This window comes from Chiloscyllium plagiosum, chromosome 38 (genome assembly GCF_004010195.1).
Source record: "Chiloscyllium plagiosum isolate BGI_BamShark_2017 chromosome 38, ASM401019v2, whole genome shotgun sequence".
Taxonomy (NCBI): domain Eukaryota; kingdom Metazoa; phylum Chordata; class Chondrichthyes; order Orectolobiformes; family Hemiscylliidae; genus Chiloscyllium; species Chiloscyllium plagiosum.
In genome coordinates this window covers 10,364,244-10,389,249 of record NC_057747.1, presented here as the reverse complement: position 1 = coordinate 10,389,249, position 25,006 = coordinate 10,364,244, and the positions used below count along the sequence as shown (strand labels likewise).

General features: G+C 42.5%; 1 protein-coding gene across 4 annotated transcripts in view; it reads left to right on the top strand.

Moving 5' to 3' along the window:
- The window catches only part of LOC122541810 (rho GTPase-activating protein 22-like), a 330,924-nt gene that overhangs the window by 217,839 nt on the left and 88,079 nt on the right, over positions 1 to 25,006 (top strand). The window contains exon 1 of one of the 4 annotated variants that reach the window (XM_043678824.1): positions 5,010 to 5,029. The exons of the other annotated variants lie outside the window; for them this stretch is intronic. The gene's annotated coding sequence lies outside the window, so the exon portion shown is untranslated. Of the gene's footprint in view, positions 1 to 5,009; positions 5,030 to 25,006 lie in introns of those variants that run through there. 4 annotated transcript variants of the gene reach the window in all.

The window sequence follows — 25,006 nt, the reverse complement described above, 5'->3', positions numbered from 1 at the left end:
AATGGACGAGATTAGATTAGGATATCTGATCGGCAAGGACAAGTTGGACTGAAGGGTCTGTTTCCGTGCTGTACATCTCTGTGACTCCAAGTTGTTGTGTTCACAGGTTATGGGTTCACTGGCAACAACAACATTAATTGCCCATCCCAAATTGCTGTTGAGAAGGTGGCAGTAGTGAGCTACGCTCTTGAACTGCTGCAATTCTTCAGATGGAGGTACACTCTCAGTGCTACTAAAATGGAAGCTCCAGGATTTTGACCCAGTCTCAGTGAAGGAATAGTGATACAATTTCAGATCATGGTATGTGGCTTGGAGGGGAACTCACAATAGCTGGTATACTCATGTATCTACTGCTGAACTGCTATTGAAGGAGCCTTAGTGAGTTCCTGCATTAAGTCTTACAGATGGTACACAGTGTTGCTACTGTGTGTCATTGGTGAAGCTGGTAGATGGAAAGACAATCAATTGGGCTACTTTATCTCATTCTATAATAGCTCACTTCCATTCATTAAGGCAAGTGGACAACCAGAAGAATAGAGGCATTATCCTGCAAATGCTGGAAATCTGAAACAAATACAGGAAGTGCCGAAGAAACTCAGCAGGTCTTAAGCAACTGTGAAGAGAAACAGAGTTAATATTTGGAGTCTGGTGTGACTTTTCTTCAGAACAGATGATAAGAATAGGTTAGTTGATTGATCAGGTCCCCAGTTGCAACATGATAAATACACAGATAATGGTGGGTTCTGCTATACCTTCCCCTTACCCTCATAGATGTTCGGTCTGCGTTGACTCCCAATACTTAGAAAGAGGCAACGTGTTATCGTAAAGCATTGTGCAGTTTATATTTTAAAAATAATTTTCAAGACACAAATTATTCCTTTGCTTCTCACATTTAATTTTGATTGGATTATATCTAGTTATGTTCTGGAAGATTTAACCAATATGTGAAAGCTTTGATTGGACGTAAAAGCTTAGAAGGCCCATTATTTAATATGGTCACAGCTGATCATCTAACTCAGTCCCAGTGTTCCCTCAAAGGTGGGCACACACAGCCACTTTGACATTACGCACACAGTGGTCAGTGTGCCATCATAGACTGTAGCATTGACTTAAGAAACACAGCACCATACCTTTTCCCACCTTCTCCTCATGCTAAGAACTATACCAAACTCCTTCTTGAAAACATTCAATGTTTTGGCCTCAACTGCTTTCTGTGGTAGATAAACAGGGATTTGGAAGAGCACAGCAAGCCAGGCAGCATCAGGAGGTAGGGAAGTTAATGTTTCAGGTGGAACCCTTCTTCCGAAATGTCAACTTGCCCACCTAAGGGTGCTGCCTGACTTGCTGTGTTCTTCCAGCCTCCTGCTCGTCTACTTTGGATTCCAGCATCTGCAGTTTTTCTTTTGTCTCTCTCAACTGCTTTCTGTGGCAGAGAATTCCACATGGTCTCACTCTCTGGGTGAAGACATTTCTCCTCGACTCGGGCGTGAATGGCCTACCCTGTATGAGCTGGTTTGCACTGCAGAGTGATACCAAGAACATGGATTCAATTCCCACACCGGCTGACCACGAGGGACTCTCTTTCTCAACCTCTCCCCTCGACTGAGGATTGGTGACCCTCAGGTTAAACCACCACCAGTCGTCTTTCTCTCTCGTGAGAGAGCAGCCTTGTGTTTCAGAAAGACTATCGGAACCTTTATCTGACTGATGCTTCTCCAGCAATTTTGGAAAAGGCAGGGGGTGATGGACTCTCAGGGTACTGTAGCACTGACAGCCAAGTTTCTTGTACTGAGACTGGCTGTCCCGTAATGAGGGTTTCATCAGGTTCCAAACACTCAATTGTGATAGGGGATTCTCTAGTCAGAGACACAGACATTTCTATGGCCAACCATGGGACATCAAAATGGTGTGTTACCTCCTGGTGCCAGGATCAAGGATATCTCAGAAAGGGTACAGAATATTCTCAAAGGGGAGAGGGACCACCAGGAAGTTTTTATGCACATTGAAACTAATGACAGAGAATGAGGTTCTGAGGAAACTATATAGGAAATTAGGCAGGAAGGTAAAAAGTAATAGTTGAATTATTCCTGGTGCCACAAACTAGTGAGAAAAGGAATTAGAGGATACAGCATGGCTGTATGGCTGAGGAGCTGGTTTAAGGCGAGCCATCAAATTTTTGGATCATTGGTATCTCTTCTGTGGTAGAAGTAGGGTTCAGAAAGGATTTACAAGGACATTGCCAGGGTTGGAGGATTTGAGCTACAGGACGAGGCTGAACAGGCTGGGGCTGTTTTCCCTGGAGCGTCGGAGGCTGAGGGGTGACCTTGTAGAGGTTTACAGAATTACGAGGGGCATGGTTAGGATAAATAGACAAAGTCTTTTCCCTGGGGTCGGGGAGTCCAGAACTAGAGGGCATAGGTTTAGGGTGAGAGGGGAAAGATATAAAAGAGACCTACGGGGCAACTGTTTCACACAGAGGGTGGTACGTTTATAGAATGAGCTGCCAGGGGAAGTAGTGGAGGCTCGTACAATTGCAACATTTAAAAGGCATTTGGATGGATATATGAATAGGAAGGGTTTGGAAGGATATGGACCTGGTGCTGGCAGGTGGGACTAGATTGGGTTGGGATATCTGGTCGGCATGGACGGGTTGGACCGAAAGGTCTGTTTCCGTGCTGTACATCTCTATGACTCTAAGTGACCTGTATAAGAAAGACAGATTGCACCTGAATTGGAAAGGGACTAATATACTGGCGGGGAGATTTGCTAGAGCTGTTCGGGAGGATTTAAACTAGTAACAGGGGACCCAGAGAGATAGTGAGGAAATAGATCAGTCTGAAACTAGTATAGTTGGGAAAAGGAGCAAGTCAAACTGTCAGGGGAGGCAGCAATAAAGCAGCGAACAAGGTAGGATGACAAATTAAACTGAATTTATTTCAATGCAAGAGGCCTAACAGGGAAGGCAGATGAACTCGAGGCATGGTTAGGAACATGAGACTGGGATATCATAGCAATTACAGAAATGTGGCTCAGGGATGGAGAGGACTGGCAGCTTAATGTTCCAGGATATAAATGCTAGAGGAAGGATAGAAAGGGGGGCAAGAGAGGAGGTGGAGTGGCGTTTTTGATAAGGGAGAACATTACGGCTGTACTTAGGAAGATATTCCTGGGAATACATCCAGGGAAGTTATTTGGATGGAACTGAGAAATGAGAAAGGAATGATCACCTTATTGGGATTGTACAATGCACCCCTGAATAGTCAGAGGGAAATTGAGAAACAAATTTGTAAGCAGTGGAGTGCCACAAGGATCGGTGCTGGGTCCTCTACGTTTTGTCATTTACATAAATGATTTGGATGCGAGCATAAGAGGTACAGTTAGTAAGTTTGCAGATGACACCAAAATTGGAGGTGTAGTGGACAGCAAAGAGGGTTACCTCAGATTACAACAGGATCTGGACCAGATGGGCCAAAGGGCTGAGAAGTGGCGGATGGAGTTTAATTCAGATAAATGCGAGGTGCTGCATTTTGGGAAAGCAAATCTTAGCAGGACTTATACACTTAATGGTAAGGTTTTAGGGAGTGTTGCTGAACAAAGAGACCTTGGAGTGCAGGTTCATAACTCCTTGAAAGTGGAGTTGCAGGTAGATAGGATAGTGAAGAAGGTGTTTAGTATGCTTTCTTTTATTAGTCAGAGAATTGAGTACACGGGTTGGGAAGTCATGTTGCAGCTGTACAGGACATTAGTTAAGCCACTGTTGGAATATTGCAAGCAATTCTGGTCTCCTTCCTATCGGAAAGATGTTGTGAAACTTGAAAGGGTTCAGAAAAGATTTACAAGAATGTTGCCAGGGTTGGAGGATCTGAGCTACAGGGACAGTCTGAACAGGATGGGGCTGTTTTCCCTGGAGTGTCAGAGGCTGAGGGGTGACGTTATAGAGATTTACAAAATTGAGTGACATGGATAGGATAAATAGACAAAGTCTTTTCCCAGGTGTGGGGGAGTCCAGAACTAGAGGGCATAGTTTAGGGTGAGAGGGGAAAGATATAAAAGGGACTTGGGGGGCAATGTTTTCACGTGCGTGTATGGAATGAGCTGCCAGAGAAGTGGTCGAGGCTGGTACAATTACAGCATTTATAAGACATCTGGATGGATATATGAACAGGAAGGTTTTGGAGGGATATGGGCCGGGTGCTGGCAAATGGGACGAGATGTATTTCGGCTATCTGGTCGGCATGGACGAGTTGGACTGAAGGGTCCGTTTCTTTGCCTTATATCTTTGTGACTCTATGACTCTATGTCATACAAAGCTGCTCCTGGATTGTGTGCTGCTGGATAATTTGCCCACATTGGCTGTTTGCATGAACTGCACACTCTGCCTTTATATATCCGGTATTTTATGACAGTCATTACTTGCTGCCTAGTGAGGCTCAAATTATAGGTTTTTCTAAAAAAAATTAATAATGATCAGAGACTATTTGATCATGTATCTGTACATAATAGAAGGCAATCCCAATGTTGATATATAACTGCATTGCCTCATACCTAAGCCCTTCATCGTTTCTATTTTTTTTGGTAATCTTCCAAACTGTCTCAGCCTCAAAAACCAACAGAAAATAGGAATCAAAATCTAGATTCTGCCAAGGGGGAAACAATCACAAAAGTATCAACCAGAGCAGAATGAAAAACTGCCTTCTAATTGTCTATTGCTCTCCACCCCCCCATCCCACAGTGTATTTTGGTAGAGTCAAATATAACTATCATTGTTAAGGCCTCAGTACCTTCCACGTTTCTGCTGTTAATAGAATCCACATGAACTAAGATTGGCTGTTGTTTTGGCTCTGATTAAAGTCTGACAGGGACATTATTGAGATGTTTGACTGTGGAGCTTTCTTTCAGTGAGCACTGTCAGTGTTGACCGGAATCAAACAAAGTCTGTTTTGCGGGAGGGGATCTCGACTATTTTGCAGAATCCAAAACACTGATCTTAAAGAGCAATGATGCAGCTCTTCACTCTCAGACCTCCCGGGTAAGTGAGATTGTGCCCCTTTAAGATTATGTTGATGACAGCACAAATTTGTCCAATTATGTAGCCTGACTTTAATGATTTATTCAATATGAACATTTTTTTATTCATTCACGGATGTTGTCTAGGCCAGCATTTATTACCCATCTCTAATTGCCCAGAGGGCAGCTAAGAATCGACCACATTGCTGTGGCTCTGGAGTTACATGTAGGCAGTTTCCTTCCCTTATGGACTTTGGTGAACCAGATTGTTTCTCCCAACAATTGACAACAGTTTCATGGTCATCATTAGACTCTTAATTCCAGGTTTTTTCTAGTTTAATTCATGGGCGGCATGGTGGCTCAGTGCTTAGCACTGCTGCCTCACAGTGCCAGGGACCCAGGTTCAATTCCTGCATTGGGCAACTGTCTGTGTGGAGTTTGCTCCAAAGATGTGCAGGTTAGGTGAATTGACCATGCTAAATTGCCTGTAGTGCTAGGCGCATTAGTCAGGGGTAAATATAGGGGAATGGGTCTGGGTGGATTGCTCTTCGAAGGGTCAGTGTGGACTTGTTGGGCTGAAGGGCCTGTTTCCACGCTGTAGGGAATCTAATCTAATCTGCCATAGCAGCATTTGAACCCAGGTCCCCAGAACATTGCCTGGGTCTCTGGATTAACAGCTATAATACCACCAGGCCATTACCTCCCCTTGCAACAATTTGTGATAATGATTGAATGGTTTGACAGGGGAGAAGATGAGAAACTGCATCCTCTGCTGGACCGAAGTTCAGTGCAAGACAGCATAGTCTGGCTGTTCAGGGATAATCTCAGGAAGCAATCTTTCACACAAAGCCGGTCGAAATCTGGAACCCTGTCATAGAGTCAAACCCTTCAGTCCAACTCATCCATGCTGACCAGATATCCCAACCCAATCTAGTCCCACCTGCCAAACCCTTCCTATTCATATACCCATCCAGACGCCTTTTAAATGTTGCAATTCTACTAGCCTCCACCACTTCCTCTGGCAGCTCATTCCAAGCCAAGAGAGTTGAGGAGATGGGTCAATACTGTTTCTAAATTGAAATGGATGGATGTTTGTTTGGCCCATCTATTAAGAGATATGAAACCAAGGTGGGTTGATGGAGTCAAGGTATGGATCAGCTTTGATCCACCTGAATGGGAAAAACAAGTCTAGAGGAACTGAATGACCAATGCCAATCCAATATTCCCAACGGATGTTAAGTATATAAAGCTAGGTCCGGGGTTTTGTGCAGTGGCCATGCCGCTACCTCTGAGCCAGAAGACCTGGATTCAAGTCCCACCTGCTCCAGTATATAACAGCCCTGAACAGATTGGTAAGAAAATACACCAAGCCAACTCCCTTGCAGTTTCTAATTAGTGCTCGTTATGTTCATGTTCAGTCTTTTAATATATTCCTGAGATTTTAAAATTTAATTATAACATTATCACAGTACTTCAGATCAAATATGTTAGACCCAGAACTAAACCCAAAATTTGAAAGTCCCCTTTTTAAAAAAATGCATTCTTGCATGGGATGCTGGTGTAAATCAGGGGGTAGAAGAGAGAAAGAAGCGTAGTGAAATTAATTAATTAATTAATTATCAATCACCAGGGAATAGAACCAAGCAAACTGTTGTAATTGCCGGGTATCTCTACATCCGGATAGACATCATCCTCAGGCCTTAAAAGAACTAAATTGTTTTGGGTTCATTTTCCAAAATCCCAAGATTCAGGAACGTTTCCGTTAGATTGAACAGTAGCAAGTTAGTATGCAGGTAGTGCTTGGAATCAAGAAAGCGAGAGTGACACTATCCTTTATTATGACAGGAGTTGAGTACAGAGGTAAAGATGTTATGCTTCAGTCATATAAGGGATTGGTGAGACCACTTCGGGAAAGCAGTTTAATTAAAGGTTTGGAGGCAGTTCTGACGACATTCATTAGATTAATATCTGGAATGAGTGGGTTGTCATGCAGATGGGCTGGATGGACTAAGCTTACTTCCACTACAGATTAAGAGAGTGAGGGGTGACTTGGTTAAAGTGTATAAGCTCCCAAATGGTCTTGACAAGGTGGTTGTGGAAAGGATGTTTCTTTGGCTTGACATGTTGGTGAGCCCAGAACTAGGGGCCACTGTTATAAATTGGAGAGTCATCCTTTTAGGATCGAGGTGAGGAGAATTGCTTTTCTCTGAGTTGTGCAACTTTGGAACTCTGCCTCAAAGGCAGTGGAGTCATTGAATATTTTTAAGCAAAAAGGTAGATTGATTCCATTGCCTAACAAGGATGTACATTGTTATTTCAGGAATATGGAATGCAAAACACAAAGAGATCAGTCATGATCTTGTGGAATGATCAAGCAGGGCCGAATGGCCCACTTCTGTTCATAATTAGTATATTTTTATGACCCTTAACTCTGGAAGCCAGACATTTAATTCCTTGACTTCAATTGCCCATCATCAGATTGCCAATGGCTCAGGTTGTAACCCAGAGATTACTAACCCTAAACCTATTACAGGAGGGATGAAGGGGCTCTGAAATGGCCTAGGAAGCCCCTCGGTTCAAGGGCAATTAGAGAGGGGCAAACGTTGGTCAGCCACATGCCATGAAATAATGCAAAAACGTTGAACGCCTCCAATCCAATGGATGGCTGCACACTTCTTCAAATAGAATCATAGAATCCCTACAGTGTAGAAACATGCCATTCAGCCCAGTGAGTCAACACTGACCTTCCGAAAAGCATCCCACCCAGACCCCTTACCCTATAACCCAGCATTTCCCATGGCTAACCCACTCAGCATGCATATCCCTGAGCACCATGGGCAGTTTAGCATGGTGAATCCACCTAACCCGTTCAATCTTTGGGTTGTGGGAGGAAACCAGAGCACCCAGAGGAAACCCACGCAGACACTGGGAGAATGTGCAAACTCCACATAGACAGTCACCAGAGGATGGAACCAAACTCGACTGCCTAGTGGTGCTGTGAGGCAGCAGGGCTAACCAGTGAGTCACTGTGTCACCAAATGTTAAAGGTTGAACATTCAAATCCAGCATTCCAGACTGATGTCACAGAGACTTGGTTGTATAATTCTTTCTTGATAAACCTACAGAATGTTGGAAGATCACCCCTTCCCTGAACATATTAATGGGGTTAAATAGAGAGATAGTGACTAAACTTTCTTATAGAAATGGGAGATATAGTACAGATCAGCCATGATGCAGTTGAATGGTGGAATAGGCCAAGTTGCTAAATGGACTCTTCCTGTTTCAATGTACATTCCCAAATCATACACATGACAATTCACTGTTTTGAACCAGGGATGTGATGGAAGATAGCACGAGAACTGACACTAGACATAGATAGAACTAGAAAGTGGTCCTGCTGAAAGAATTCCATCAGTTCTGAGCTAAATTAGAAAACAGAAGGAATAATCTCTGGGTTACTCCTTTGCATTCTAACATTGAGCAAATGAAGTCAAGAAGTTCAGCGTTTGGTACAAAGATTGGTGGAGGAGGGATGAGTTGCAGTTCATGGGGCACTGGCACCAATACTGGGGTACAATAACTCGTAAGTAGAGAATAAGTACGAGTGAAAGTAATGTGGCTAAAGGCTGAAATGTTCCCTGGACCTGATGGTCCTTGGATATTAAAAGATGCAGCTACAGAGAAGGTGGGTTCACTGGTAGTAGTCTTCCAGAAGTCCTTAAATATCTGGAAATGCCCCTGAGGACTGGAAAATGTAATGTATGTAATACTATGTAATACTATTCTTCAGAAAGGGAGGATACAAAAATACATAGCTTTGTGAAAATTAGTTGAGCATCGGTCATTGGAAAAAATGTTAGACTCAATTGCAAAGGATGCAAGAGTGGAGCATTTTAAAATATGAAATCCAATCATGCAGAGTCAGCATGGCTTCATGATGGTGAAGTCATGTGTGGCAAATTTATTAGAACTCATTGAGGAGTTAATAAACAGGATAGATTAAGGGAAACCTCTCAATGTAATATATTTAGACTTCCAAAATGTGATTTGATAAGGTACCACACGCAGAAGGATGAGTAATGTGCAAACAGCCCATGGTACTAGGATGTATATATCAACAAGGGTCTGTTTCTTGGATGGAAGCCTGTATCTAGTGGAATGCTACTGGGACAATAAATGTGAATGATTTAGATGAGGAAAGTGAATATAATGATGTACTGTGGATGACACAAAACTAGGTGGGAAGGCAAGTGGTGTGCATGACACAAGAGTGTCATACCAAGGGATATAGACAGGTTAAGTGAATGGGCAAACATTTTGTATATAATGTAGGAATGTGGAAAGTTATGTGCTTTGGCAAGCACCATAGAGAAGTGGAATATTATTTAAATGAAGAAAGATGGCAGAAAGCTGCAGCACAGATATATTTCAAGGTCTTTGCGCATAAGTCGCAAAAAGCCAACATACAGATTCCACAGGTAATAGAGAAGGCAAATGAAATGTTGACCTTTATTTCAAAGGGAATTGACTATAAAAATAGGGGAGTCTTGCTAGAACTATACAAGGCACTAGTTAGACCACAGCTAGAATACTGTGAATAGCTTTGATCTCATTACTGAAGGAAAGAGATTCTGGCATTGGAGGCAGTCCAGAGAAGGTTCGCAAGGCTGACACCAGGATTTTTTTTTCCCAAGGAGAGATTGAGTAGTTAGGGCTTGTACTCAATGGTGTTTAGACAAATGAGACAGATTCCTAGGGGATGTGACAAGGTTGCTTCCCTTGTGGGAAAGTCTAGGACCAAAAGACAATAGTTTGAGTGGGACAGAGATGAGGTGGAAATTACTTAGATTTAGATTACTTACAGTGTGGAAACAGGCCCTTCGGCCCAACAAGTCCACACCGACCCTCCGAAGAGCAACCCACCCAGACCCATTCCCCTACATTTACCCCTTACCTAACACTACAGGCAATTTAGCATGGCCAATTCACCTAACCTGAACATCTTTGGACTGTGGGAGGAAACCGGAGCACCCAGAAGAAACCCACGCAGACATTGGGAGAATGTGCAAACTCCACACAGACAGTTGCCTGAGGCGGGAATTGAACCCGGTCTCTGGCGCTGTGAGGCAGCAGTGCTAACCACTGCACCACCATGCTGCCCATTCTCAAAGGGAGTGTAACTGTGGAATTCTTTACTATAGAGGGTTGCAGGGGATGTGTTATTAAGTATATTCAAGGCTGAGATTAATAGATTTTTAATCAGTAAGGGAATGGAGGGTCATGGGGAAAAGTTAGGAAAGGGGACTTGTGGGTCACCAATGCAGCTATGATCTCATTTAATAGCAGAGCATTCAACGGGCTGAATGGCCTACATCAGCTCTTAGGTTTTTTGGTGATAATAGCACCAACTGCCTACTCCAATGAAATTAACGAGTAATCCTTCTGGAGGGAGGCTTACAGTTTAGCACAACAAAGTTAACCCTGAGATTTGTTACTGGCTCATAGAGTTTACCTGAAATTATTGTGTTGACCTGGCTCAAGTGATCACGTTTTAACTTCAGATGACGTAAGTTCACAGATTTAAGCTTCATTCATAGGACCTGAGCACTACTGAAGTACTGGTGCTGTCTGATGAGATACACGAAAGCAATTCTTTGTGTTTGAGAATGACAATGGCTTCATAAAGTTTTGGGGAGGTGTCAAGATATCCTGGCCAGCACACCTTCCTCACTCAACACTGCCCTGAACATACCACTGATCTAATTTGTTGTTTTAGGTCTCTTGCTGTGAACAAATTGGCCAGCACGGTTGCCTTTAATACAACAGTGCCTGCATTTGTTAATTGATACTGATTTGAAATTTCTTTAAATGCTGTTAACATTTAATGAAGCTACAGCTGATTTATCCTCTGGCACTGTGCACCTTTTGTGTTTTGATGTCGATGCAGGGACATGTTTGTTGCTTTACTAAGTCTGAAACACATTCAACTATATTTTCCTTACCTGATTAAGAAGTATAAGGGAGCACAAATCAGAATTTGTGAAATGCACTTGAAATTAACAGAGGTTAGTTGTAAAGCAGCAGCTTCCTAGAGTGACATCAAGTGGCTCAACTCTTGTACAGCAGTCTGAAATATCCAGACATGATCTGTCAATAACTCTAGTGTTACTTCAAAAAAGTAAACTCAATGTTGAGGAAGTATTATTGAGTACAGTTACAATGAAGTGAGTAAGATTGAGAACCTTTGGCCTTTTAAGATAATCTGGCTTTCTCTAAATACTTGGATCACAGAAAAGCTTGGAAAAGTGTAACAAATGTGCAACCCTTAAGTATTTGGCAAACTGGAAAATGCATGGAATATCGTCAGTCCTTCCAAGGATAATGCATTAAAGCATATTTTTTGATGTGGAAATTCCAACGCAAAAGATGAACTGAAAACTGCAATGAGAAAGAAATGAGGTTGCATTTTTATAATGCCTTTCAGGACTATGAGGGACCCAAAGTGTTTCACAACTAATTTGAAGTATGGTTACTGTCTTAATGGAGCACAGAAGACAGTTTGTGCACATAAGCTCCGATAGGCAATTCCCTTCGCTGATGGGATATTAATTTATCATTTTGGATTTATCCTATTTTTGCAGTCAGGACATACCTGGATAATGTTCCATTCTTTCGGATCGATGCCAGTGTTGGCAGTGGAGTAGCTTGGCTACAGCATTCCCAGTTCTGGAGCACAGGTATTCAATGCTATTGCCAGAATGTTGTCATTGCCCATAACCTTCGCAGTATCCAGTGCCTTCAGTTATTTCTTAATGTCACGTGGAGTGAATCGAATTGACTGAACGCTGGCATCCGTGATGCTGGGGAGCACTGGAAGAAGGTGAGATGGATCATCCACTCAGCACTTCTGGCTGAAGAGTTCTGAAGAAGAGCCATAATAGACTCAGGTATATTAACTCTGTGTGGAGGACCAGATCTTTTGTCTTTTTCAGTCATGTGATTCAAAAGCAAATATTGGTCAGGACCCAGAAGAATAGCCCTGTTTTCTTTCAGAAAATGGTGTTGTGGGATCTTTTCCATCCACTTGACAGGGCAGACTGAGTGACAGTTTTAACATCTTACCTGAAAGGCAGCACCTTCAATGGTGCAGTCCCGATGCCTGGGTGTTTTTGCCCAAGTCCTGGAGTGGGATTTGAACCTGTGACCACTTGACTCTGATGTGTTTAAAGTAATTAGCAAGAAAATCCAGAGGAGGGCCAGTGAGAGATGAGGATTTTTCTTTTCAAAACTCAGCCAGATATGATGAGCCTGGGAGTAGGTCTGGAAGAAGGTTCAGTCACTGGTTCCAAAAGAGGATTGGAAATGACAACTTTACAGGGCTGTGAGAAAGGCCAATGGGACTAGTTTAGTTTGGGACTATGGTCAGCATGGACTGGTTGGACTGAAGGGTCTGTTTCCATGCTGTATGACTGTGAGAGTGGGTTCAACATTCTGTATAGCTTTGGGTCACATGACCTCCTTCAGTGCTGTATCGTTCTCTGATGACCAATGATACTGACTGCAATAGCATTATTTCTATTCTCAGGCTGTGAGGGACATTAGTTTTCTTTATGCTTACAAGTGGTATGGGCATCACAGGCAAGACATGAATGTGTTGCCCATCCTTGTATTGCCCTTGAGCCGATTGGCCTTCTAGGTTGTTTCAGTGTCAACCACAACGCTGTGTGTCTGGAGTCACATGTAGGCCAGACCCAAGTAAGGACAGCAGATTTCCCTCTCTGAGGAAATTAGTGAACCAAATGAGTTTCAACGACTTTTTTGTTTCAAAATATACTTTATTCATAAAAAGTATCTTAGTCACAGTTTGGTTCTGTACAGTAGCATATCAAGGAAACAAACATTGGTGTTTCTATCCAAACAAATCAAAGGCATCTCTTACTTGTACAAATTATATTTACATGCACGAGGTGGGGAGCCAATATCTGAATGGACCCACATTTATCTTCAGCAGGAAGACCTCAATCAGTGGTCTTTCCCCACTGTGCCTTGGTGGCAGCTGTCCCAGGCTTTATTGCGTCTCTCAGCACATAAGCCTGGAGCTTAGAATATGCCAGTCTGTAGCACACAGTCTTCCACCTCTGGAAGACCAACAAGTTAGCAACAATGTTGTCAGTAGGCTGTCTTCTAATTCCAGATTTTTATTGAATTCCCACCACAGTGGGATTCTAAACTGTGACCCCGAGTATATTCAAAACTGTGACCCCCGATTTCTAGTTCCAGTGAGATTAACACGACTGGCAAGCTCCCCACATTATGGGTAGCATGATCCAGCAGCAACTCAGACAACCTGCTGTATGAGCAGAACAACAAACATCACAACTCCAACAGCAGCGAAGCAATTCCCTGGATTCAGGACGCAGTTGCTGTTTGTTCTGCAGAAACTAATATTGCAGCTCAATAAAAGCAATTAAGAGGCATGAAACAGGAGCTGTAAAAGAAACTGCTGATTACACTGCACGTTGGGGTTGAAACTTTATTATTCCAGTAAGTGCCGTTGAACGTTATTAGTTGTGGCTTTATGAATATGTAAATTATTAGCTAGCCCTTCTGGGATTGAGTCATCCTGCTTCACGGTAAAAATATGCACATTGACCTAGTACCTTTCATAAAGTGTCTCAGAGAGGTGTAACCAGACAAAACTTGTGATGGAATAAAAACCCTCCAGAGAGCACCTTAAACGGAAGTTTTAGAAGAGAGGAGGCAGCAAAAGGGATTCTAAAGCCCAGGTGACTGAAGAAATGGACATCAAATATGCCTAATTTAAAGTCCAAAATACCCAAGAGCCCAAAACTGGTGAAATCTAGGGACTGTGGAGTTCTGTAGAGCTTGCAAAGGTTACAGAAATAGGACAGGGTATGGCCATGGGTGGGATTTAAAAACTAAATTAAGAAATTCACGCATTATGGGAGGGAAACCAAGTATAGGCCAGTGAGTACAGAGGGTAATGGATGCAAGAGACAGGTTGGTGTCATGCCCACACCATGTCATGTCACTTTCCAGAAATTTACATTTCACTGTAATTTCACTGTCATTGACAAGACAATCCCTGCTTCAAAGACTAGCAGTTCCCAACCAAAAGCAAGTAGGGAGGGGATATCAGTTTTAAAAGATACTTGAAAGCACATGAGACCAAAGAGTGGATGGATAGAGTTAAGATACAGATCAATCTTGATGTACTTGAAGGGCAGAGTGCTCATGAATGCTCTCTTCCTGTTCCTATAAATAGAGGAACACTTATCTCCCAAAGCAAAATGAAAGATTTTTAAAAACTGAGATACGGATCTAATTAAGAAACATAATAAAATCTGATGTAATGCGAGGACTTTGACTGTATTGTCATGTGGTTACATCTCCTGTCACTGCCCCACATTTTTCCTTTTCAAATAATTCCCATTTTCCTGCAGAAGGATTCAAGTGAATCTGCCGTCACCTCCAACTCAGGCGCTTCCAACCAGATCCGGACCACTCAATGCTTGACTAAAGCTTTCTGTAAAATGTTACTGCATTGTATTTTAGGTTTTTTTTTCCACTTTTTTTTTCAAAATACATTTTTCTTCAAAATAGGCAGCTAAAATAAGGGAAGGCTATAGCATAGTGGTATTAACTGTTAATTCAGAGACCCAGGTAATGTTCTTGGGACCCGGATTCAAATCCTGTCACGGTAGGTGGTGGAATTTGAATTCAGTAAAAGTCTGGAATTAAGAATCTGATGATGACCACAAATCCATTGTCGATTGTCAGAAAAAAAGCCCATCTGGTTCACTAGTGTCCTTTAGAGAAGGAAACTGCCATCCTTATCTGGTCTGTCCTACATGTGACTCCAGACCCACAGCAATATGGCTGACACTTAACTACCCTCTCGGCAATTAGCAATGGGCAACAATTGCTGGCCCAGCCAGTGACTCCCTCATCCATGAGTGAACAATAACAAAACTTTCATTGAAAAACTCAGGTGGATATGTTACACAGGCTCAAGAGAATTAACCATCAGCAGAAATGAAATACTAACAATGCTTTCTCAATGTTGTCATTTCAACTCTGCATATTAATTTAGTTTCCTGACACTGACAGATCCAGTCTGTTACCTTCGAATCTCAAACTTCCTTGCACAACAACACCCGCTGTAAATTCAAGTCACTTCCTGTCATCATTCTCTCTCACACAAGGTCAAAGTACAGCAGCACATCAGAGGCGAAGGTTGTGGATAGAGGAATCAAAAGTGCATAATTAATCTAAATAGGACTGACTAAGGACATGGAAAGTTGGTGTTTCAGGCATAAGCCCCTCATAGAATCATAGAGATGGACAGCATGGAAACAGACCCTTCGGTCCAATCTGTCCATGCCGACCAGATATCCCAACCCAATCTAGTCCCACTTGCCAGCACCTGGCCCATATCCCTCCAAACCCTTCCTATTCATACACCTATCCAAATGCCTCTTAAATGTTCCAATTGTATCAGCCTCCACCACTTCCTCTGGCAGCTCATTCCATACACATCCCACTCTCTGTGTGAAAAAGTTGTCCCTTAGGTCTCTTTTATATCTTTCCCCTCTCACCCTAAACCTATGCTCTCTAGTTCTGGACTCCCCGACCCCAGAGAAAAGACTTATCCAAGCGCCTCATAATTTTGTAAACCTCTATAAGGTCACCCCTCAACCTCTGATGATCCAGGGAAAACAGCCCAGCCTGTTCAGCCTCTCCCTATAGCTCAAATCCTCCAACCCTGGCAACATCCTTGTAAATCTTTTCTGAACCCTTTCAAGTTTCACGATGAAGGGCTTATGTTTGAAATTTCGACTCTTCTGCTCCTTGGGTGCTGCCTGACCTGCTGTGTTTTACCAGCACCACACGTTTGACTGACTTTCCAGCATCTGCAGTTGTCACTTTCTCCTGACTAAGAACATATCAAACAAATAAATCCGATTGGCTTATCAACAGAAGTAGCAATTTGTTTTTCTTTATTCAATCACGGGATGTGGGTGTTGCTAGCCAGGTAGCATTTATTACCCATCCGTAATTGCCCAGGGGCAGTTATAAGTCAACCACATTGCTGTGGGTCTGGAGTCACATGTACGTCTGACCGGATAAGAATATCAGTTTTGCCTCTCTGAAGGACATTAATGAACCAGATGGGTTTTTCCAACAATCAGCAATGTCATCATTATTCTCTTAATTCCAGATATTTATTGAGTTCACATTCCATCATATGCCATAATGGGATTCGAACCCATGCCCCCAGTCCATTATCTGGGTCTCTGGGTTAACAGTCCAGCAATAATACCACTAAGAAGGGCTCCTGAAGAAGGGCTTATGCCCGAAACGTCGATTCTCCTGTTCCCTGGATGCTGCCTGACCTGCTGCGCTTTTGCAGCAACACATTTTCAGCTCTGATCTCCAGCATCTGCAGTCCTCACTTTCTCCTCAATAATACCACTAAGCCAATGGATTATAAATCAGGTAAACCAATCACTACAAAATTATGTCCAAATTTATCTCACTGACTGAAATTTATACCCTTTAAAATAAGGTTTTAAATAAAACAGAATACCAATTTCAAATACGCAATTTACTGTCATTTGTGCTTTTAAGTGGCTTTGAAGTCTTAAAATCCAGGCCTTGGTGTGAGTATTCCCTGGTCAGCTACAACAATTGAAGGTTGCTTTAAACACCAAAGCTTGTGGCATCTGAGATCTTTCTACCAATATTTCAAGGGTCCATTCAGTTCTCCGACACCCCCCTCCCTGCTGCCTCAAAATGTATGTAAATATTTTTCCTGCATGAGTTAAAAATGCCATTGTTCTTGCAAATGTCAAATGCCAATTTGTTGTTTGTGTTTCTTTTTACTTAATGCAAATACTGTGCGGAACAGATTGAGAACCCTTTGTAGATACTTAAAAATATTATTTCATGAATAAAAAGAACTACAATGACACAGGTATATTGCACATTCAGCATAACTAGTCTGTGCTGTTTAGCATGCTTAGAGTTATAGAGTCAGAGATATACAGCATGGAATCAGACCTTGCGGTCCAACTCATCCATGCTGATCAAATATCCCAACCTAATCTAGTCCCATTTGCCATCACTTGGCCCATATCCCTCCAAACCCTTCCTATTTATATACCCATCCAGATGCCTTTTAAATATTGTACTTGTATCAGCCTCCACCACTTTCTCTGTCAACGCATTCCATACACGCACCACCATTGTGTGAAAAAGTTGCTCCTTAGGTCCTTTTTAAATCTTTCCCCTCTCACCCTAAACCAAGGCCCTCTAATTCTGGACTCCCCCAACCTGTGGAAAAGACCTTGTCTATTTATCCTATCCATGCCCCTCATGATTTTATAAACCTCTGTAATAAGGTCACCCCCTCAGCCTCCGATGCTCCAGGGAAAACAGCCCCAGCCTGTTCAGCTTCTCCCTATAGCGCAAACCCTCCAACCCTGGCAACATTCTTGTAAATCTTTTCTGAACCCTTTCAAGTTTCACAACATCCTTCTTATCGGAGGGAGACCAGAATTGCACACAATATTCCAAATGTGGCCTAACTATTATCCTGTACAGCTGCAACATGACCTCCCAATTCTGATACTCAATGCTCTGACCAATAAACAAAAGCATACTGAATGCCTTCTTCACTGTCCTATCGACCTGAGACTCCACTTTCAAGGAACTATGAACCTGCACTCCAAGGTCTCTTTGTTCAGCAACACTCATCAGGACCTTACTATTAAGTGTGTAGGTCCTGCCCTGATTTGCCTTTCCAAAATACAGCACCTCCCATTTATCTAAATTAAACTCTATCTGCCATTCCTCGGCCCATTGGTCCATCTGATCAAGATCCTGGTGTACTCTGAGGTACCCTTCTTTGCTGTCCACTACATCTCCAATTTTGGTGTCACCTGCAAACTTTCTAACTATATCTCCTATGTTCACATCCAGATCATTTATATAATTGACAAAAAGTAGTGGACCCAGCGCTGATCCTTGTGGCACTCCATTGGTCACAGGCCTCCAGTCTGAAAAGCAAACCTCCACCACCACCCTCTGTCTTTTACCTTCAAAGGGAGTTCTGTATCCAATTGGCTTGTTCTCCCTCTATTCCACATGATCTAACCTTGCTGACCAGTCTACGATGATGAACCTTGTCGAATGCCTTACTGAAGTTCTCTAGATCACGTCCATAGGTCTGCCTTCATCAATCCTCTTCATTACCTCTTTAAAAAACTCAGTTAAGTTATTGAGACATGGTTTCCCCCACACAAATCCATGTTGACTATCCCTAATCAGTCCTTGCCTTTCCAAATACATGTAAATCCTGTCCATCAGGATCCCCTCCAATAACTTGCCTGCTACTGATGTCAGGCTCACCGGTCTATAGTTCCCTGGCTTTTCCTTGCCACCTTTCTTAAATATTGGCACCACATTAGCCAACCTTCAGTCCTCCGGCACCTTACCTGTGGCTATTGATGATAAAAAATATATCAGCAAGGGACCCAGCAATCACTTTCCGAGCTTCCCACAGAGTTCTAGGGTGCATCTGATCAGATCCAGGGATTTTATTCACCTCCAAGCATCTTAAGCCATCCAGCAGCACCACCTCTGAAATATGGACATTTTTCAAGATGTCACCATCTATATCTTCAATGTCCTTCTCCACAGTAAACACTGATTCAAAATTCTTGTTTTATATCGTCCCCCATCTCCTGCGATTCCAACCTAGGATTGAGAAGTTATTTATATGACTGAAATCTGCTCCCCTCACATGTGCCTCAATAAAATCTTTGTTTATTTAACTCGTAGACTCAAGAGTGAGTATTTTTAACAATACTGCCTCTAACCCAAAGATGCAACCATTTAGCTATGACCTCACCAGTCCACAGAAAAAATGTGTTTAGGGTACCTTGAAGTTTTTTGTGTATTGAACTGTCCATCAGACATTTAGTGCTATCTTTGCTGGTTATCTTGTGCCAATTTAAATACTGTGGTCTCAAGCGAGAGAGAATTTCAGGATTTTGATCTGGCACAATTGAAGAAACAGGTTGCTGTGTCCTGTACGATGTTAAGTTTCTTGAGCATTGTTGAAGCTGTTCTATCATGATCCTTATTTTTATCTTTCAGATAGAGTACAGGCATTGGGGAGTTGCCTTTAGTGCTCAGACCTTTGAGTATAGGAGTTAGGACATCCCTTGAGGTTGTATAAGACATTTTAGAGGCCAGTTCTGGAGTACTGTGTTCAGTTCTGGTCACCCTGTTATAGGAAGGATATTATTGAGCTGGAGAAGGTTCAGAAGAGATTTACCAGGATGTTGCTGGGAATGGAGGGTTTAAGTTTTGAGGGGCTGGATAGGCTGGGATTTGATTCACTGGAATGTAGGAAATTGAGGGGTGACCTTATAGCAGTTTATAAAATCATGAGGGGAATAGATAAGGTGAATGACAGGTATCTTTTCCCTAGGGTGAGAGATTTCAAGACTAAGGAGCATATTTTTAAGGTGAGAGAAGAAAGATTTAGAAAAGACGTGAGGGACAATTGTTTTCCACAGAATGGGTTGCGTGTGGAATGAATTCCAGAAGTAGTGGTGGATGTGAGTACAGTTACAATGTTTAAAAGACATCTGGATAAGTTCATGAATAAGAAAGGTTTGGAGGGATATAGGCCAAGAACAGGTAGTTGGGACTAGGTTAATTTGGGATTATGGTTGGCATGGACTGGTTGGACCGAAAGGTCTATTTCCATGTGGTATGCCTCTATGACTCCACACCAGTCTCTTCCCACTCAAACCCACTTCGTCTCAGCTTTTCCTTTTTATTTCCCTCTTGGATCAGTTAGTCACTATCTCACATTTATGGTGCCCATTTTTGGACTCTGACTGGTGGGGGAGAGATTACTGTCATGGTATCGTTGCTGGCTTAGTAACCTGGAGGCCTGAATTAATGTTCACTGCAGCAGCTAAGGATCAGTTGTTCTTAGAATCAACTTAGTCATCAATATTCTTCAGGAAATCTGCTCTCCTTACCCAGTCTCGCCTACTTGTCACTCCAAAACGACAGACAATGTGGTTGACAAACTATTGGCATCTGCAATGAATCATCGAATCCCTATGGTCTGGAAGCAGGCTGTTTGACCCATCGGGTCTACACTGCCCCTCCGAAGGGTATCTCACCCAGATCCATCCTCTTATGTTATCCCTGCATGTCTATGGCTAATCTACCTAACCCGCACATCGTTGGACTGCCCAAGGAAACTGGATAACCCAGAGAAAACCCACACAGACACGGGGAGATTTTGCAAGCTCCACACAAACAAGGCGGGAATTGAACCCAGGTCTCTGGCTCTGTGAGGCACCAGTGCTAACCATACTGTCCAAATAAGCCACTCAATTCAAACGCATTTAGGAATAGGCAGCAAATACTTTCTCAGTGGCACCCACATCCAATTAAATTACTTATGAAAAGTCCAAACATTCCACATCTATCTAAACTCTTCATTATTTTAAAGATCACAGTCACGTTTCTTCCGCGTCTTTTCCAAAGAGAAACGCGCTGAATTGTCCAATGTTTCCTCAATGTCTCTAAATTCTGATACTATCTTTATAACTTATTTTTAACCTACTGCAGTGTTTCAGAGTCATTTTTATAGAGTGGAGACCAGCAAAATGCATGCTACCCTTAGCATGACCCTAACAGGAAACTGTCCAAGTATAACATAACTTCACTGCCTATGAATTCTATACCTTTGGAAATAAGAACCCAGTGTTTTTCTAACAGATGGCTTACAGAGCTGCCATGTCTCTGTCCAAGCTCCAGTAAAAGTTCAAAATCATTGCACTGCAACCACTTGACATTTGGACTTTAGGTCATCAATACATGCATAGAAAACACTACCATCCCCTGAATCATGAGTAGACGAGGCTTTGTGATACAAATGACACATGGAAGGTCCAGGGTAAACCTTTATCTTGCGATCCGCATTCACAAACCAAACTTGGCTAGTGATGAATAAAATTCAGCCAAAATGCAAGTGGCAAACCTAGTGCTGAGTGAGGGCATTTGATTCTTTCTTTCTTTAAATTTATTTATGGATGAGGTTGTCTCTGGCTAGACCAGCATTTGTAGCCCATTCCTAATTGCCTAGAGGTTTGAACTGAATTGAATTGAATTTATTGTCACGTGCACCGAGGCACAGTGAAAAGCTTTGTCTTGTGAGCAATACAGGCAGATCACAGAGTTAAGTAGCATAGATAGTAAATAATAGGTAAACAGTGGCAAAAAGAAAAGCACAGGTACAGGTGAACATTAAGAGTTTGTGAGTCCATTCAGTATTCTAACAACAGTAGGGTAGAAACTGTTTCGAAACCAGCTGATGCGTGTTCAGGCTTCTGTACCTTCTCCCCGATGGTAGGGGTTGTAGAAAAACATTGCCAGGGTGGGATGGATCTTTAAGAATGCTGGCAGCCTTTCCTTGATAGTGAGCTTGGTTGGCCTTTATGATTGTCCGGACTGAGTTCACCACTCTCTGTAATCGTCTCTGATCTTGAATGGTACAGTTGCCATACAACAGTGATACAGCCAGACAGAATATTCTCGATGGCGCACATATAAAAGTTGACAAGGATATTCACCATCATGCCAAATTTTCTCAGCTGCCTGAGGAAGAAGAGATGTTGTTGGACCTTTGTAACCAGTGCATCCACATGAAGAGTCCAAGAAAGCTTGTTGTGGATGACCACTCCCAGGAGCTAGACACTCTCCACTCGTTCCACCATTGTGCTGTTAATGTGCAGGGGAGGGCATGAGTAACATCCCGCCGAAAGTCAATAATGAATTCCTTGTTTTTGCCGGCATTGAGAGCTAGGTTGTTCTCAGGGCACCATTTTTCCAGGTCTTCCACCTCATGTCTGTAGTCTGTTTCATCGCCATCTGAGATTATAGTGGTGTCATCAGCAAACTTGTAAATGGCATTAGTCTGGTATTTGGCAGTCGTGGGTATACAGTGAATACGTTAGGGGGCTGAGTACACACTCTGGGGGGATCCAGTATTGAGTGTTAGTGAGGATGAAATGTTGATGTGGAGGAGCCGATGTTGGACTGGGGTGTACAAAGTTAAAAATCACACAACACCAGGTTATATTCCAACAGGTTTATTTGAAAGTACAATTTACTTGTAAATTCTGTGTCGTATGTACCTTTCTCACTGGCTACTTGACCAAGGAGCAGCGGTCCAAAAGCTTGTACTTTCAAATAAACCTGTTGGACTGTAACCTGGTGTTGTGTGATTTTTAACTTTACCCAGAGGGTAGTTAAGAGGCAACCACATTGCTGTGGGTCTGGAGTCACATGTAGGCCAGACCTGGTAAGGGCATGAATGAACTAGATGGGTTTTGTCCAACAGTTGACAATGGATTCATGGTCATCATTAGACTCTTAATTCCAGATTCTCATTAAATTCAAACTCCAACATTTGCCATTACAGGATTTGAACCCAAGTCCCCGCAGCATTACCTGGGTGTCTGGATTAACAGTCCTGTGATAATACCACTAGGCCATTACCTCACCCTTCTTGGCTGTGAACATTAAGATCACAGTCATGTTCACAAGTTTGCTCTCAAGCACTTGCGCTGCAATTTTACAAAATATTGTAAAGGCCATCAATTTCCACTGCAATGCTTGGCATTCGTACAATGATATAGCAGGAGGCCATTTGGTCCCTTTAGCCTGAGCTAAAATTAATATCACCTCATTTTTGCGTGCTGTAGTGGTTTATGAATGTTAGTTGAATGTCCAGATTAGAAACGGGAGTAGGCCATTGGACTCTTCTAGCCAGCTGTAAAAAAAACTGAAAGCAATTACCATGAAAGGACTGGATTGTCACAAACATCTAACTGATTCCTTCATTACTCATCCCTTCATCCATACCAATATGGATGACCTTTTCCCTTCACATTGTTGTGACCTAGCAATCCACTCAGTTGTGCCAAGCCATTTAAGATGGCAGATCACCACCAACAACCCGGTGCCACTAATGAAGGGTGGTATACACTGCGTTCCACACTTACCAGTGACACCCACACCCCAAGAATTCATAACAAATACCTTTCAGGTACTCACTCTGTTTATTTTCAACAAAAGGACATCTGTGAACACCAACAAAGGAACAGTGCAAAGTAAATTGCACATCAACAAATAATTTGATTGAAATTACTTGAAAATTATCGACCCCTCTCTCTCATAGCCCTGAAATTTACAGCCAATGTCACCGTGCATAAGTATGTCAAGTGGAGTTCTACCACATTGCATAGCTAATTGTTTTGTTAACCCTTTATTAAATTGTTTTCTCATTGATTTCAAAGATAAATAAGATGCAATCGGAATTGTTGTTCCTTCTAACAGCCTTCATTTGGACTATTTTTGCATAGCTGAAAGATATCTGTGTCAGATCTTGATACTTTCCATTCTTAGAGAGCAAATAGATTCTCCTAAATGATTAAAATCATGCTAATGACTTGGAGGCAATTATAAATTGAGTCACACTGGAATAATGGGAGCTCCTGAAGGAGATTACTTTGTCAAGTATGGATGTTGAAGCACAGAATAACTTAGCTATTTGTTTCCTTAGCTGACCTTGAAGACGATACAAGATATTGTGAATAGATTTCCCTAAAGATAGAGGAGAAGCGGTTTGTGAGGAATTCTTGGTAGCAGCAGAATGGAACGGTCCGTAGCCTTAATCATGGCTTTTTTGCATTCCGAGGCTTCACACAGCTTCCCTGATCATTTAAATTGCAACCACCTTCCTCCTCCGCGCCTTAAGTTGAACTGATTAGGATCAGTTGCAGGCACTCGCACCCCTTCTGAAGATAAAAGAAGTTTAACGGCAATCCCCATAGAGTTTGAGTCTGGTCACAGTATCCAGCAATGACTGGGAAGTTCATGATTACAGCTGAGATCTTAGTGTGTGGCCTGCTGTGTGTTTATACAGAATGGAGAAACTTAATCTGGAGGGACCGAAACGGACAGGCAGGAATGATTTCAGTCTCTCTTCTCAGCTGTGGTTGGTAACTATCGTATTGCTGTTTGTGGGATCTTGCTTGATTTTTCCAGTAGGCACCTTTAACGTTCTGAAAGAACACCAACCTAACATGTGCAGCAAGCAAAGAAATGCAGTTCCAAATAGACAGTTACTTACAAATGGAAATAGAAGCTACATAGTTTGGCTTTGGGATGTGAGATCAGTCTCAAAGATCCTGTTGTGTGATAGTTATTTTCCCTTTGCTCAAACTTTAATGAATTTACTAGTCCAAGGATCAATGCAGTAGGATTTACCATTGTAATTGAGCTTAATAAATAATTAAAAACCTTGCTTTATGAGCTCCAAAGCTTCACTTAATAATCAGAGAACGTTAATTGAACCCTGGTTCACCTCAGGTTCACTTTTTTGTCAACCACCACGTTAAAGGCTGGGAATGCTGCAGCGAGTAACTCACCTCCTGACTCTCCAAAGCCTGTCCACCATCTACAAGACACAAGTCAGGAGTGTGATGGAAAACTGCCCTCTTGCTTGGATGGGTGCAGTTCCAACAACACTGTCCTTACTGAAGTCCATATAGATCAGTCCACTGCTCTGCCCTCATCAATCCTCTTCGTTACTTCCTCAAAAAACTCAGTCAAAAGTTTGGGAGACACGGTTTCCCACACACAAAGCCATGTTGACTATCCCTAATCAGTCCTTGCCTTTCCAAATACATGTACATCCTGTCCCTCAGGATTCCCTCCAACAACTTGCCCACCACCAATGTCAGGCTCACCGGTCTATAGTTCCCTGGCTTTTCCTTATCACCTTGCTTAAACAGTGGCACCATGTTAGCCAACCTCCAGTCTTCCGGCACCTCACCTGTGGCTATTGATGATACAAATATCTCGGCAAGGGGCCCAG